Source organism: Carcharhinus amblyrhynchos, chromosome X, assembly GCF_965287045.1.
Source record: "Carcharhinus amblyrhynchos chromosome X, sCarAmb.v2.hapA, whole genome shotgun sequence".
NCBI classification, from domain to species: Eukaryota; Metazoa; Chordata; class Chondrichthyes; order Carcharhiniformes; family Carcharhinidae; genus Carcharhinus; species Carcharhinus amblyrhynchos.
In genome coordinates this window covers 10,891,888-10,906,846 of record NC_137359.1, presented here as the reverse complement: position 1 = coordinate 10,906,846, position 14,959 = coordinate 10,891,888, and the positions used below count along the sequence as shown (strand labels likewise).

The 14,959-nt window shown below is 45.8% G+C and overlaps 1 non-coding gene across 1 annotated transcript; it reads right to left on the bottom strand.

Moving 5' to 3' along the window:
* Window positions 1-10,119: 10,119 nt before the first annotated feature.
* Window positions 10,120-10,275, bottom strand: LOC145362081 (U1 spliceosomal RNA). The gene has a single exon (XR_013889934.1). It is a non-coding gene; the product is annotated as a U1 spliceosomal RNA (small nuclear RNA).
* Between the last annotated feature and the right edge of the window lie 4,684 nt (window positions 10,276-14,959).

Below are 14,959 nucleotides of genomic sequence, written 5' to 3'. Positions count from 1 at the left end.
AGCTACAGACAGTCTCCAGGAAGAAGAGGGGATGGACACCAGACCTGGTTAAGTCTGGGGGTTTTTGATGAGAATGGCTGTGAGACCTCATAGAGGGTGGTGGGGGAGAAGATAAGGGGTCAGGTTAGAGAAGCCAGGTGGAGGAGGCAGGGACAAATAGATTTTGACACCACCTTGGAGTACCCAATGGGCACAAGGGGGCCACCCAAACAATCTGCCTTCCTGGCGGCCAGCAGCTGGTGCAGTGAAAGTCTTCACCCGCAAACCAAAAAATTGCGGCAGAGGCAGAGTGAAGCCCTTAAGTGGCTTTGTTCACTTAAGGACCTCAATAGGCCCAAGGTCAGGCAGTGGGGTACCTGACGCCTTACCCGCACCCCCATAAGATGGGGGACAACTCGAAAGTGGGAAGATTGGTCACCTGCTTTATTTTACCTCCTCACCATTAAGTATATCAGCGGGGGCTGTAAAATTCACCCCGATATTTCATGCAGGAGCATAGAGAACAGAATTGGTATGATTAAGATGAAACAATATTGCTGTTCAACCAATCTGCCCATTCGATATTGACACCCAAGAAAAATAAAACTTGCGAAATACGTAGGGTGCAATTCTCTCAGCCCTCTGAGCTGCTTTTTTAGTTCAGGAACAGGAGGCTGTTTAGCGGGCTTCCCGCTGGGTGCCATGATCTCCACGCGTCTCTGGCAGCTGGATTTCCGGTGCGGAGCTGAGTAAATTACGTAAATTTTCATTTAAATTTGTTTTAAATATCATTAGTGAGCCCAGGACTGAAACTTCCAGGTCTGCTAGTGTCTCCCCCTGCCCCCATCAGTAGTGGTTCATTCCAACGGGGTTTGGCATTGCTTCTCACTTGCGGGGAGCTGGCAGTCGCACCTTACTGGAGTGAAGGGGGCAATCAATCAAGGCTTCCCAGGAGGTCGGAGGTGAGGGAGAGGTTCCCCCTGGGCATTGTCAGCTTGGCAGTGCCCGCCTTGGGCCCTGGCACTGCCAAGCTGGGGCAGGGGTGGGCGAGCCTGGCCTGGACATGTTCGGGGGACCAGCAATTGGACCATGTGGGAAATCAGAGGGGCAGCAATGTGGGGATCACGGGGCTGACCAGAAATCGAGCTGGCCAGCGATCAGGAGGCTGGCAGTGCGGTTCTACTGCGCATATGCCGATCTCAGCCCAGTCAGTGCTATGCTGCCAGCCTCTCCAATGGTAATAGGCCCTGCCCTCTGATTATATCATATTCAGAATCTGTCCATTTACCTTTCCTGTTCCAATTGAGTCTCTATTCACTGCAATTGGTAGCAGTCTAGCCTGCAAGTTAAGAGATGTCCAATTAGAGCTGCAGTATCAACATTGAAACCAACTACCTTTTTTGTAATATCTAGTCAATTTCAAAATCAATTTTCAACTGCATCTGAGATCCCATGACCTTTCAGTTTAAGCATGAGCCTCCACATGAAAGACCTTATCAAATGTATCCTGAGAGATAAAATATACAGTCTTTACCTTCTCCACCAACTGAGTCACATCCTCAAAGTATTCCAGCAAATTAACCTGGTGCGTCCTGTCTTTTATAAACCTATGTTAGACTGGTTTTATTGCCTGTATGCTTGCATCATGATGCTCTTAAATTGCTTTTTTATATTAGATGCAAGTTTTACCCGTATTATAGATGTCAAGGTAACAAGCCTTCAATCCCCAGGATCATGTTTCTGAATTTTTGATTAAATCACTGCTTTCTTAACATCTGGTAACTTACTATGTCTAGCCTGTTTCTTCAGTTTTCTGCCATTTCTGCTTCTACCCAGGATTCTTTTAGGAAGAACTTAACTGATTGGAGATAGTAATTTGGTTTCCCCTGAAATACAATCCCAAAGTGCAACAAAAACAGTTGCACGTAGACTATTCAATACCTCACAAAAACTGATACCCTGTCTAAAGCACAAATCAGTGCTGGAAGAGGTACAGTTCTGGAACAACCTCTGTAAATCTCTTTACCTCACAATATGACTCTATCAAGATGATCCAGAAATACCTAGAGCCCAAGCTTAAGAATAGTCCAAGAGAGCACTTGAGCACAGAAACAAACGTGCAATTAGGTACAAGGCAGCACGGTGGCAGAGTGGTTAGCACTGCTGCCTCACAGCGCCAGGGACCGGGGTTTGATTCCCGGCTTGGGTCACTGTGCGGAGTTTGCATGTTCTCCCTGCGCCTGCATGGGTTTCCTTTGGGTGCTCTGGTTTCCTCCCATCGTCTGAAAGACATGATTGTTAAGCCTGGTGTTGTGAGACCAGATGGCACAGTGATTAGTATTGCTGCCTCACAGCGCCAGGGACCCAGGTTCAATTCCCAGCTTGAGTTACTGTCTGTGTGGAGTTTGCACATTCTCTCTGTGTCTGCATGGGTTTCCTCCGGGTGCTCCAGTTTCCTCCCACAGTCTGAAAGACTTGCTGGTTAAGTGCATTGGCTATGCTAAATTCTCCCTCAGTGTACCCAAACAGGCACCGGAGTGTAGCGACTAGGGGATTTTCACAGTAACTTCATTGCAGTGCTAACGTAAGCCTATTTGTTACTAATAAATAAACTTTTACTTTAAAGCCCAACAAGTTTATTTGGAATCACAAGTTTTCGGAGTGCTGCTCCTTCATCAGGTAAGTGGAGGTAGGTTCACAAACACAGCATAAATAGGCAAAGACATAATTTCAAGATAATTACAGATTTGAAGAATGGTTGGAATGCGAGTCTTTATTGGTAATCAAGTCTTTACAGGTACAAACAGTGTGAGTGGAGAGAGGGATAATCACAGGTTAAAGAGGTGTTAATTGTCTCAAGCAGGACAGTTGAGACAATTCCCATTTCCACTTCACCTCTGTTGAGTGAGGAGTTCTGTTCACAAACAGGGTATATAAAGACACAAGCTCAATTTTCAAAATAATGGTTGGAATGTGAGTCTTTACAGGTAATCAAGTCTTAAAGGTACAGACAATGTGAGTGGAGAGAGGGTTAAGCAGAGGTTAAAGAGATGTGTATTGTCTCCAGCCAGGACAGTTAGTGAGATTTTGCAAGCCCAAGCAAGTCGTCGGGGTTACAGATAGTGTGATGGGAACCCAAGATCCCGGTTGAGGCTGTCCTCACATGTGCGGAAGTTGGCTATCAGTTTCTGCTTGGCGATTTTGCGTTGTCGTGTGTCGTGAAGGCTGCCTTAGAGAACGCTTACCTGAAGATCAGACGCTAAATGCCCGTAACTGCTTTGATGTTCCCCGACAGGAAGAGAACACTCCTGCATGGTCTCCCCAATGTACCATGCCTCAGGACATCCTTTCCTGCACCAGGTACACGGTACATACTCTTGCGACTCGGCCAACGTTGTCTACTTGATGTGCTGCAGGAAAGGATGTTCTGAAGCATGGTACATTGGGGAGACCATGCAGACACTACGACAACGGATGAATGAACACCGCTCACAATCACCAGGCAAGAGTGTTCTCTTCCTGTTGGGGAACACTTCAGCGGTCACGGGCATTCGGCCTCTGATCTTCAGGTAAGCATTCTCCAAGGCAGCCTTCATGACACACGACAGCGCAGAGTCGCTGAGCAGAGACTGATAGTCAAGTTCCGCACACATGAGGACAGCCTCAACCGGGATCTTGGATTCATGTCACACTATCCGTAACCCCTACAACTTGCCTGGGCTTGCAAAATCTCACTGACTGTCCTGTCTGGAGACAATACACACTTTTTTAACTCTCTCCACTCACATTGTCTGTACCTTTAAGACTTGATTACCTGTAAAGACTCACATTTCAACCATTGTCTTGTAAGTCGAGTTTGTGTCTAAATATGCCCTTTCGTGAACACACCTCCTCACTCACCTGAAGAAGGAGCAATGTTCCGAAAGCTTGTGCTACCAAATAAACGTGTTGGACTTTAACCTAGTGTTGTGAGATTTCTTACTGTGCTTACCCCAGTCCAACGCCGGCATCTCTACATCATGATGTATACAGGGGCATGTCTTCCACTACATTTCCTGAAGTCGATGACTATCTCTTTCATTTTGCTGACATTGAGGGAGAGATTATTGTCGTCGCACCAGTTCACTAGATTCTCTATCTCTTTTCTGTACTCCATCTCATCATTGTTTGAAATCCGACCCAGTATGATGGTGTCATCTGGCTGTACTTTCCCACAGATGGAAAGATGGAACAGAGAGACCAATAGCTTATGTAGCAAGGACCCTCTCGAAGCAGTGAAGGGGTGCATCCAAATTGAAAAAGTCATGTTCAGCATCAATAAATACCACCAATATGTATACGGAAGGCATTTCACAACAGTGACCAACCATAACTGTTAATGGGGTTATTCAAAGAAGATAAGGCAATCCCTTCCATCCCCGCTGCCCGAATACAACATTGGACCTTACTGCTTTCAGCATACGAACACACCTTGGAGCATCGACCTGGAGTCTGGAAGTTTTAAGCCACTTACCACTGCCTGTAAATTCAACTCCCTCACTAGGACTTGAAGAAATCGTAATGACTGAATATTTCTCCCCTGTTTACCGTGGAGAAAGATGTGAACCTGGGGAAGTTAGTGGCGATATATTGGGGACAGTTCGCATTACAGTAGAGGAAGTGATGGATGTATTAAAATGTATGAAGGTGGATAAATCTCTTGGCCCTGACCAGGTATATCCAAGAACGCTGTGTGAGGCTAGATAAGAAATTGTGGGAGCTGAGATATTTGCATTATTGTTAGCCACAAGCAACGTACCAGAAGACTGGAGGGTAGCAAATGTGCCCTTATTTAAGAAGGATTAATGAGAAAAACCTGGGAATTATAGACCGATAAGCTTAACATCTGAAGTGGGTAAGTTATTAGAGAGGTTTCTGAGGGACAAGATATACAGGCATTTGGAAAGACAGGGTTTGATTAGGAGTAGTTAGCACGGCTTTGTGCATGGGAGATTATGCCATACAAATTTGTTAAGAATTTTTTGATGAAGTGACCAGGAAGATTGATGAGGCAGAGCGGTAGATGTAACCTATATGAACTTCAGTAAGGCCTTTGATAAAGTTCCACGTGGTATGCTGCTCAGGAAGATTAGATCACATGGAATCCAGGGAGAGCTGGAAAATTGAATATACAATTGGCTTGATGGTAGGAAGCAGAGGGTTTAATGGTGGAAGGATGCTTGTCAGACTGGAAGCCTGTGACTAGTGGTCGCAGGGTCAGTGCTGGGCCCATTGCTGTTTGTTATCTACATCAATGATTTGGATGAAAATGTACAAGGCATGATCAGTAAGTTTGCAGATTACACTAAAATAGATGGTATTGTAGACAGTGAGGAAGGTTATCAAAAATTGCAGCAGGAGCTTGATCAGTTGGGGAAGTGGGCTGAGAAATGGCAAATGGAGTTGAATACAAATAAATGAGAGGTGTTGCATTTTGGAAAGTCAAATCAAGGTAGGGCTTTCACAGTGAATAGTAGGACCTTAGGGAGAATCGTGGAACAGAGGGACCTTGGAGTTCAGGTGCATGGTTCTCTAAAGGTGGAGTCACAGGTAGATAGGGCAGTGAAGAAGGCTTTTGACATGCTGGCCTTCATCAGTCAGGGCATTGAGTATAGAAGTTGGGAAGTTACGTTGCAGTTGTACAGGGCGTTGGTGAGGCCGCACCTGGAGCATTGTGTTCAGTTTTGGTTGCCTTGCTATCGGAAATATGTTATTAAACTGGAGAGAGTGTAGAAGGATATTGCCAGAACTCAAGGGACTAAGTTGTAGGGAGAGATTGGATAGGCTAGGACTTTTTTCTTTAGAACATAGAAGACTGAGGGATGATCTTATAGAGGTGTATAAAATCATGAAAGGTATAGATCGGGTGAATGCAGTCTTTTTCCCAGAGTTGGGGAAATCGAGAACGGGGGCATAGGTTTAAGTTAAGAGGGGAAAGAATTAATGGGAACCTGAGGAGCAATGTTTTTACACAGAAGCTGGTAGCTATGTGGAATGAGCTGGCGGAGGAAGTGGTTGGGGCAGGGACATTGACAACATTTAAAAGGACAGATACCTGGATAGGAAAGGTTTAGAGGGATATGGGCCAAATGCCAGCAAATGGGGTTAGCTTAGGTGGGCTTTTTGGTTGGCATGGACCAGTTTGGGCCGAAGGGCCTGTCTCCGTGCTGCAGATTCTATGAGTCTATGGATTCTATGATTTTGAACTTGTTTGAAACGGCCTGTGTCTGCAAAACAGATCAGGACTTGAACACAAAGGGAGCCTGTACTGTCAAAAGACAAAAACAGGATTTTAAGCGGTGGTTTCCATGGTCAAACTTCAGAGGCTCTGAAGCCTTACTTGTCTCAAAAAGATGAACTACGCTGTGAGGATTGTATAATCCTTTGGGGGTCAGAAATTGTTGTTTTCAATCCAGGAAGACATTTACTATAAGAGGAACTGCATAGCGCTCACTTGGGCATATCAAAAATGTAAATGTTGGTGAGGAGTTATTTGTATAAGAACATAAGAACATAAGAACATAAGAAATAGGAGCAGGAGTAGGCCATCTGGCCCTTCGAGCCTGCCCCGCCATTCAATAAGATCATGGCTGATCTGTCGCTGCTCAGTTCCACTTTCCCGCCCTCTCCCCATAACCCTTAATCCCCTCTCTTATCAAAAACCCATCAACCCGCTTCTTAAAAATATTTAGCGAGGCAGCCTCCACCACTTCAACGGGCAGAGAATTCCAGAGATTCACCACCCTTTGAGTGAAGAAGTTCCTCCTCAACTCCGTTCTGAACCGCCCCCCCTTTATCTTGAGGCTGTGCCCCCTAGTCCTACTGTCTTTTTTGAGCGGGAAGAGTCTTTCCACCTCTATCCTATCCATCCCATTCATCATCTTATACGTCTCAATGAGATCTCCCCTCATTCTTCTAAACTCTAACGAGTACAAGCCTAGTTTATTCAGCCTCTCCTCATAGCTCAACCCCCTCAACTCCGGTATCAGCCTAGTAAACCTCCTCTGCACTCCCTCCAGGGCCAAAATATCCTTGCGCAGGTGCGGCGCCCAAAACTGCACACAGTACTCCAGCTGCGGCCTCACCAATGCCCTATACAGCTGCAGCAAGACCTCCCTACTTTTATATTCAATCCCCCTCGCTATGAAGGCCAGCATCCCATTCGCCTTCCTGACCACCTGCTGCACTTGCAGGCTGGGTTTTTGCGACTCATGCACAAGGACCCCGAGGTCCCTCTGCACCGTCGCCTGCTGCAGTTTTTCGCCACGTAAGTAATAGTCCTTCCTACCATTCTTCCTACCAAAGTGGACCACCTCACACTTGCCAACATTAAATTCCATTTGCCATTTCCTGGCCCATTCGCCCAGCCTATCTAGATCCTTCTGCAGACTCTCCACACCCTCCGCACAATTTGCCTTTCCCCCAATCTTAGTGTCATCAGCAAATTTCGACACCCTACACTCGGTTCCCTCCTCCAGATCATCTATATAAATGGTAAATAGCTGAGGCCCCAGCACCGACCCCTGGGGCACCCCACTAGTCACCAACCGCCAATCCGAATAGCACCCATTGACCCCCACTCTCTGCCTCCTATTTGACAACCAATCCTCTATCCACGCTAACACCCTACCCCCAACTCCATGTCCTCTGACCTTCTGCAGTAACCTCTTGTGAGGTACCTTATCAAACGCCTTCTGAAAATCCAGAAAGACCACATCCACCGGCTCTCCTCTATCCACCGCCCTAGACACATCCTCATAGAACTCCAGTAAATTTGTCAGACACGACTTCCCTTTAATGAAACCGTGTTGCGTCTGCCCTATCAAGCAATTCCCTTCAAGATGCCTCGCAATTTCCTCCTTAATGACGGATTCTAACATTTTACCTACCACAGACGTTAAACTAACCGGCCTGTAATTCCCCGCCTTTTGCCTGGCACCCTTCTTAAACAACGGCGTAACATTAGCCGTTTTCCAATCCTCCGGCACTTCCCCGGAATCCAGCGACGTCTGGAAAATAACCACCAAGGCATCCACTATCACCTCCGCCATTTCTTTCAGAACCCTCGGATGCATTCCATCCGGTCCTGGGGACTTGTCCACAATCAGCCCCTCCAGTCTGTCGCGCACCACCTCTCTAGTAACAGTAATGTCATTAAGACCCTCCAGTCCTACCACCTTTCCATCGCTAACACCCGGCAAATTATTCACGTCCTCCTCCGTGAAGACAGAAACAAAAAAGTTATTCAAGACCTTAGCCATATCCCCATCCCCTACCACTAGGTCCCCTTTCTCATCCTCTAAAGGACCAACGTTCACCCTAGCCAGCCTCTTCCTTTTTATATATTTATAAAAACTCTTGCTATCCTTTTTTATATTAAGCGCTAGCCCAGCTTCATAGCTTCTTCTACCCTCCTTTATCAACTTTTTTGTCAATCTTTGTTGACATTTAAACCTTTCCCAATCCTCTTCTCGCCCACTGCTCTTAGCTACTCTAAATTCCTCCGCTTTTAATTTAACACTTTCCTTCACCTCCTTCGTTATCCACGGCTTATTACCTCTCTTCCTACTGTCCTTTTTAACCATCGGAATAAATTTCTGCTGAGCACCAAGAAAGATCTCCTTAAAGATCCTCCACTGCTCCTCAGCAGACCTGCCTTCCAACGCGCTCCCCCAGTCCACATTCGCCAATTCTTCTCTCATCCTACCATACTCCCCTCTATTCAAACAAAGGACACGTGTCCGGGAACCCACTTTCTCCTCCTCCATCTGCAACAGAAACTCCACCATACAATGTGTACTGGCCCAACATTGATGCCCACATAACAGACATATTGAAACAATACAATTAATGTCAAAAATAGCTGCGACTTGCCCCCATGGGAATGGCCTGCTAGACCTTGGGTGAGATGCACGTAGATTTTATAGGTCCATTCATGGGCTGTATGTTTCTTTTATTGGTAGATACACACTCTAAATGGATAGATGCATACCAGATGAAGTTCACTCTCTCTCATGCAACCATTGATAAATCATATCATGTTTTGCAGACACGAGTAGCATTTGGACCAAGTTCAAAGTCATACATCATCAACATGTTTTTGCATTCACAGAGTACCAGAAGTCCTGGTTTCAGGTAATGATACTGCTTTTACCAGTGTGGAGTTTCAAAAATTTGTACTTTTCAATTATATTAAACACATCAAAACAGCGCCATGCTACCCATGCTCAAACAGTTCGGCAGAACAGCCTGTACAAACTTTCAAATCCGGAATGAAAAAGAAGTCAACAGCATCTTTGGATACCAAGACTGCGTGATTTTTATTAGCCTATAGAACCACCCCACACTCAACTACAGGCATAGTCTCAGCAGAACTACTCATGGGGCATCGATTGCATTCAAAACTGAACCTCATATTTCCAAATTTGGCAGGATGGTTAGAGTCTACAGAAGAAATCCAAAAAAGAAACCATGATTCATCAAAAACAGAGAATCCATAGACTCCCTATAGTGTAGAAGGACGCCATTTGGTCCATCGAGTCTTCACAAAATAGATCATTTAAGTGAATGACCAAGTTTTTGTGAGGATCTTTGAGAAAGACCTTAGCTGGACCTCAGGAATTGTAGTAACCAAGACTGGGCCAGTATCGAAGGGCTAGATGGCCTACTCCTGCTCCTATTTCTTATGTTCTTATGTTCTTATCGTACAAGGTGAGAATCCAGGACAAGATTCTGAGGAAACATTTGGACCATTTGAGGAAAAAGGAGCCTCCACTAGAGTCACTAGTATCACCAACCCCAAGCATGCTTGCCCTCAGCACTGGCTCTTCTGAGGGGAAGGAGGGAAAGGTTATTCATTGAAGGAATCATCCTCCCATCCCAACGTATCAACAGAGAAGTGTTGTTTATGGTATTATGTGGGCCTTGACCCTCAGAGGAGTGTGGCAGGAGGTGGCGGGGGAAAATGAAAACAACTGCATGATTTTTTTCCATTACTTAAAATAATAGATTTCAGGGATAATTTAGCAATACTGCATGGGAGGAAGTACTCATTGGAGAATTGGGGACACAGTAGTTTAGCTTTGTTTCTATTTGAAAATCAGGGGAAGAGTGTGAATGCAGTCTCCCACTACCACAAATTTTGCAGTTGAGTTGCATTTGGAGACATCACAGGTAGCAGCACGCCTAAAGTGCAATGGCCTAGCCTTGTCCCGGGTGAACCACCCACTTGATCATGGTTTCACCCCTGCCAAACCTGCCCTTCTGCCGGCGGAGTGTGAGTATTTAATTACTCTTCTGATTTTTAATACTCTCTCAAGCATTAAAGAGATATTGCAGCCAGTACAATAGCTGCTTAACGACAAATTTTTCAATGCAGCATAGGAAAAGTTATTTTATGAGCGCACAGTTTGGTCAATGAGCATGCAATAGTGCCAATTATTGCACAAATTACTGCAGTTTAAGCATGACAGTTGGGTAAACGGTGTCCAATTTATTTTTGTGTTTTAATTTACAGCAAAAATGTAGGCTCACTGAGGCAGAAAGGCTGCGGGAGATGGACCAGATCATATTGATTAACAGTGACAAGGATTAGTGTATCATGTTTACAAGCAGCCTAATTACTGCCGGTGGCATCTCAATAGGAAAAAAATGCCTGGACTGAAGCTCCAAATGACAACAATGCTTACATAGAAATTACATGGAACAATGGGAAGCTTCTATTGAAAACAATATAGCAACCATTTGTACAAAACCCCCCTTTCAAGATCAAAAGAACTTTCATCACAATTATAATATTGTCTTCAATGGGTTGGTTTTCAACAAATGCTAATCACCTTGTGCTTTTTGTTGTTTTGGGGCAAGGCTTGCAGAGGGCAGTGGGACTGAGCAGAGATGCTAAGTTGTGGGCAGTTGACAAAAATGTGGTTGGTAGTGGGTTGTGAATGAAGGGCAGAGGGCAGTGCACAGAGGATGATGAGTAGTGGGTGGTGAGCAGAGAGTGCTGAATGCTGGGTAGAGGACAATAAGTGATAGGTGGTGAGCAGTGGGTGATGAGTAGGAGAAGGTGAGGGGGGAGCAGAGGGTGATGGAGATTTAGCAATGGGTAGAAAATGGTGAGCAGAAAATGATGAACAGTGAACAGAGGGCAGCAACAGAGTATGGTGAGCAGTAAGCGGTGTGCAGATGATGGAGAGCAGTAAGCAAAGGGTAGTGGGTAGCACACAGAGGTCAAAGGGGGAGGGACAGTGCGTGGAGCACAGAGGGCGCAGTGGAGCACAGTGGTGAGTGTAGGGCATTAATTGGGAGGTAGAGAGTGATGAGCACATGACAGTGAGTCATGAATGGTGGGTGGAGGGCAGTGTGCAGAGGGCAATGAGCTGAGGGTGGAGGGAACTGAGCAGAAGTGAGTGGGCAGAGATCTGTGAGCAGAAGGAAGTGGGCAGAGCATGGTGAGCAGAGGATGGAAGGCATTGAGTGGTGAGCAGAGGGAAGAGGACAGATAAGAGGACAGCTAGCGGAGGGAAAAGGGCCAAGGGATGAGTATGGTCAGCAATGCATGGAGAGCATTGAAAGGAACATGAATGGCCATAGGCAGGGTGTTAATTCTATCCACTTGATACAGTTGGATGCTTCTGCCACTTTCGTACCAGCCCTATACAAGTGTGGCCTATATGCTGCCAATGCAAATGATATATTGATTGGGAAGGGTGGAAATCCAATGGGGTGGCCACTACTTTAAGGAACCTAGAACCTCTTAAAGAGGAGGTGCACTTTATAATAGTGGTTCATGAAAAATTATTTTTTGAAGCAGCAATCAACATGATCTATAATATTACAGAATCATTGAGTGCTTACAGCACAGAAGGAGACCATTTGGTCCACCATGTTCACATCAGCTTTTTGCAAAAGCAAATCACCCAATACCACTCCTCCACCTTTTCCTCATAGCATAGTCTCAGTATTCTTCTCTTCAAATAATTATCCAATTCTCTTCTGAAAACCATGATTGAATCTGCCTCCACTCTCAGACGATGCATTCCAGATCCTAACCACTCGCTGGGTAAAGATTTTCCTCATGTCGCTGTTGCTTCCTTTGCTAATCACCTGAAATGGGTGCCCTCTGGTTCTTGATTTTTCCATCAATGGGAGAATTTTCTCTCTATGTACTCTGTCCAGATCCCTCAAGATTATGAACACTTCTATCAAATCTCCAATCAGCTTCTTCTCCAAAGAGAACAGTCCAGCTTTTCCAATCTGTTCAACTCACGGGAGTTACACATTCCTGGAGTCTTTCCTATTCCCTCTCTAATGCCTTCACATCCTTCCTAAAATGTGGTGCCCAGAACTGGATACAATACTCCAGTTGAAGCTGGACCAGGGCCCCCAAATTCTCCAGTGCAGTCGTGGTGATGTCCGAGGACCAAGTGTCCAGTTGGAAGGATGTCTTTTTCCTCTCTAATAAATGATGTGTTTCCAGGCAATTAATTCAGCATCAATGTAGCATGGTCCATGAACTTAAAGAATCGAAAATCACACTGAGTCCTTGTTGCCTGTATGCTTTAGATAAGTCTTTCTAGCATTTTGCATAATGCCCTCAATCAATTTTCCTAACAAGCCCTAACTAGGCTGTAACTAGGTTTGTGCTTTACTCCTATTTTGAATGTTGGAACTGCATTTGGTAAACTCCAACCTTCAGGCACTTTTTTGGTATTCTTTTTGTTATTCTTTCATGTGTGTCATTGGTGAGGCCAGTTGTTGTTGCCCATTCATATTTGCCCTTGAATTGAGTGGCTTGCTCGACAAGAAAAGCTAAGAGTCAACCACATTGCTGTGGCCCTGGAGTCACCTTTTTGCCAGATCGGGTAAGAACATAATAAGAACATAAGAAATAGGAGCAGGAGTAGGCCATCTAGCCCTTCGAGCCTGCCCCGCCATTCAATAAGATCATGACTGATCTGTCGTGGCTCAGTTCCACCTTCCCGCCCTCTCCCCATAACCCTTAATCCCCTCTCTTATCAAAAACCCATCATCCCGCATCTTAAAAATATTTAGCGAGGCAGCCTCCACCACTTCAACGGGCAGAGAATTCCAGAGATTCACCACCCTTTGAGTGAAGAAGTTCCTCCTCAACTCCGTTCTAAACTGCCTCCCCTTTATCTTGAGGCTGTGCCCCCTAGTCCTACCGTCTTTTTTGAGCGGGAAGAGTCTCTCCGCCTCTATCCTATCCATCCCATTCATCATCTTATACGTCTCAATGAGATCTCCCCTCATTCTTCTAAACTCTAATGAGTACAAGCCTAGTTTATTCAGCCTCTCCTCATAGCTCAACCCCCTCAACTCCGGTATCAGCCTAGTAAACCTCCTCTGCACTTCCTCCAAGGCCAAAATATCTTTGCGCAGGTGCGGCGCCCAAAACTGCACACAGTACTCCAGCTGCGGCCTCACCAATGCCCTATACAGCTGCAGCAAGACCTCCCTACTTTTATATTCAATCCCCCTCACTATGAAGGCCAGCATCCCATTCGCCTTCCTGACCACCTGCTGCACCTGCAAGCTGGGTTTTTGCGACTCATGCACAAGGACCCCGAGGTCCCTCTGCACCGTCGCCTGCTGCAGTTTTTCGCCATGTAAGTAATAGTCCTTCCTACCATTATTCCTACCAAAGTGGACCACCTCACACTTGCCAACATTAAATTCCATTTGCCATTTCCTGGCCCATTCGCCCAGCCTATCTAGATCCTTCTGTAGACTCTCCCCACCCTCCGCACAATTTGCCGTTCCCCCAATCTTGGTGTCATCAGCAAATTTCGACACCCTACACTCGGTTCCCTCCTCCAGATCATCTATATAAATGGTAAAAAGCTGAGGCCCCAGCACCAACCCCTGGGGCACTCCACTAGTCACCATCCGCCAATCCGAATAGCACCCGTTGACTCCCACTCTCTGCCTCCTATTTGACAACCAATCCTCTATCCACGCTAACACCCTACCCCCAACTCCATGTCCCTCGACCTTCTGCAATAACCTCTTGTGAGGTACTTTGTCAAACGCCTTCTGAAAATCCAGAAAGACCACATCCACCGGCTCTCCTCTATCCACCACCCTAGACACATCCTCATAGAACTCCAGTAAATTTGTCAGACACGACTTCCCTTTAATGAAACCATGCTGCGTCCGCTCTATCAAGCAATTGCCTTCAAGATGCCTCGCAATTTCCTCCTTAATGACGGATTCTAACATTTTACCTACCAGAGACGTTAAACTAACCGGCCTATAATTCCCCGCCTTTTGCCTGGCACCCTTCTTAAACAACGGCGTAACATTAGCCGTTTTCCAATCTTCCGGCACTTCCCCGGAATCCAGCGACGTCTGGAAAATAACCACCAAGGCATCCACTATCACCTCCGCCATATCTTTCAGAACCCTCGGATGCATTCCATCCGGTCCTGGGGACTTGTCCACAATCAGTCCCTCCAGTCTGTCGAGCACCGCCTCTCTAGTAACAGTAATGTCATTAAGACCCTCCAGTCCTACCACCTTTCCATCACTAACACCCGGCAAATTATTCACATCCTCCTCCGTGAAGACAGAAACAAAAAAGTTATTCAATACCTTAGCCATATCCCCATCCCCTACCACTAGGTCCCCTTTCTCATCCTCTAAAGGACCAACGTTCACCCTAGCCAGCCTCTTCCTTTTTATATATTTATAAAAACTCTTGCTATCCTTTTTTATATTAAGCGCTAGCCCAGCTTCATAGTTTCTCCTACCCTTCTTTATCAACCTCTTTGTCAATCTTTGTTGACATTTAAACCTCTCCCAATCCTCTTCTCGCCCACTACTCTTAGCTACTCTAAATTCCTCCGCTTTTAATTTAACACTTTCCTTCACCTCCTTCGTTATCCACGGCTTATTACCTCTCCTCCTACTGTCCTTTTTG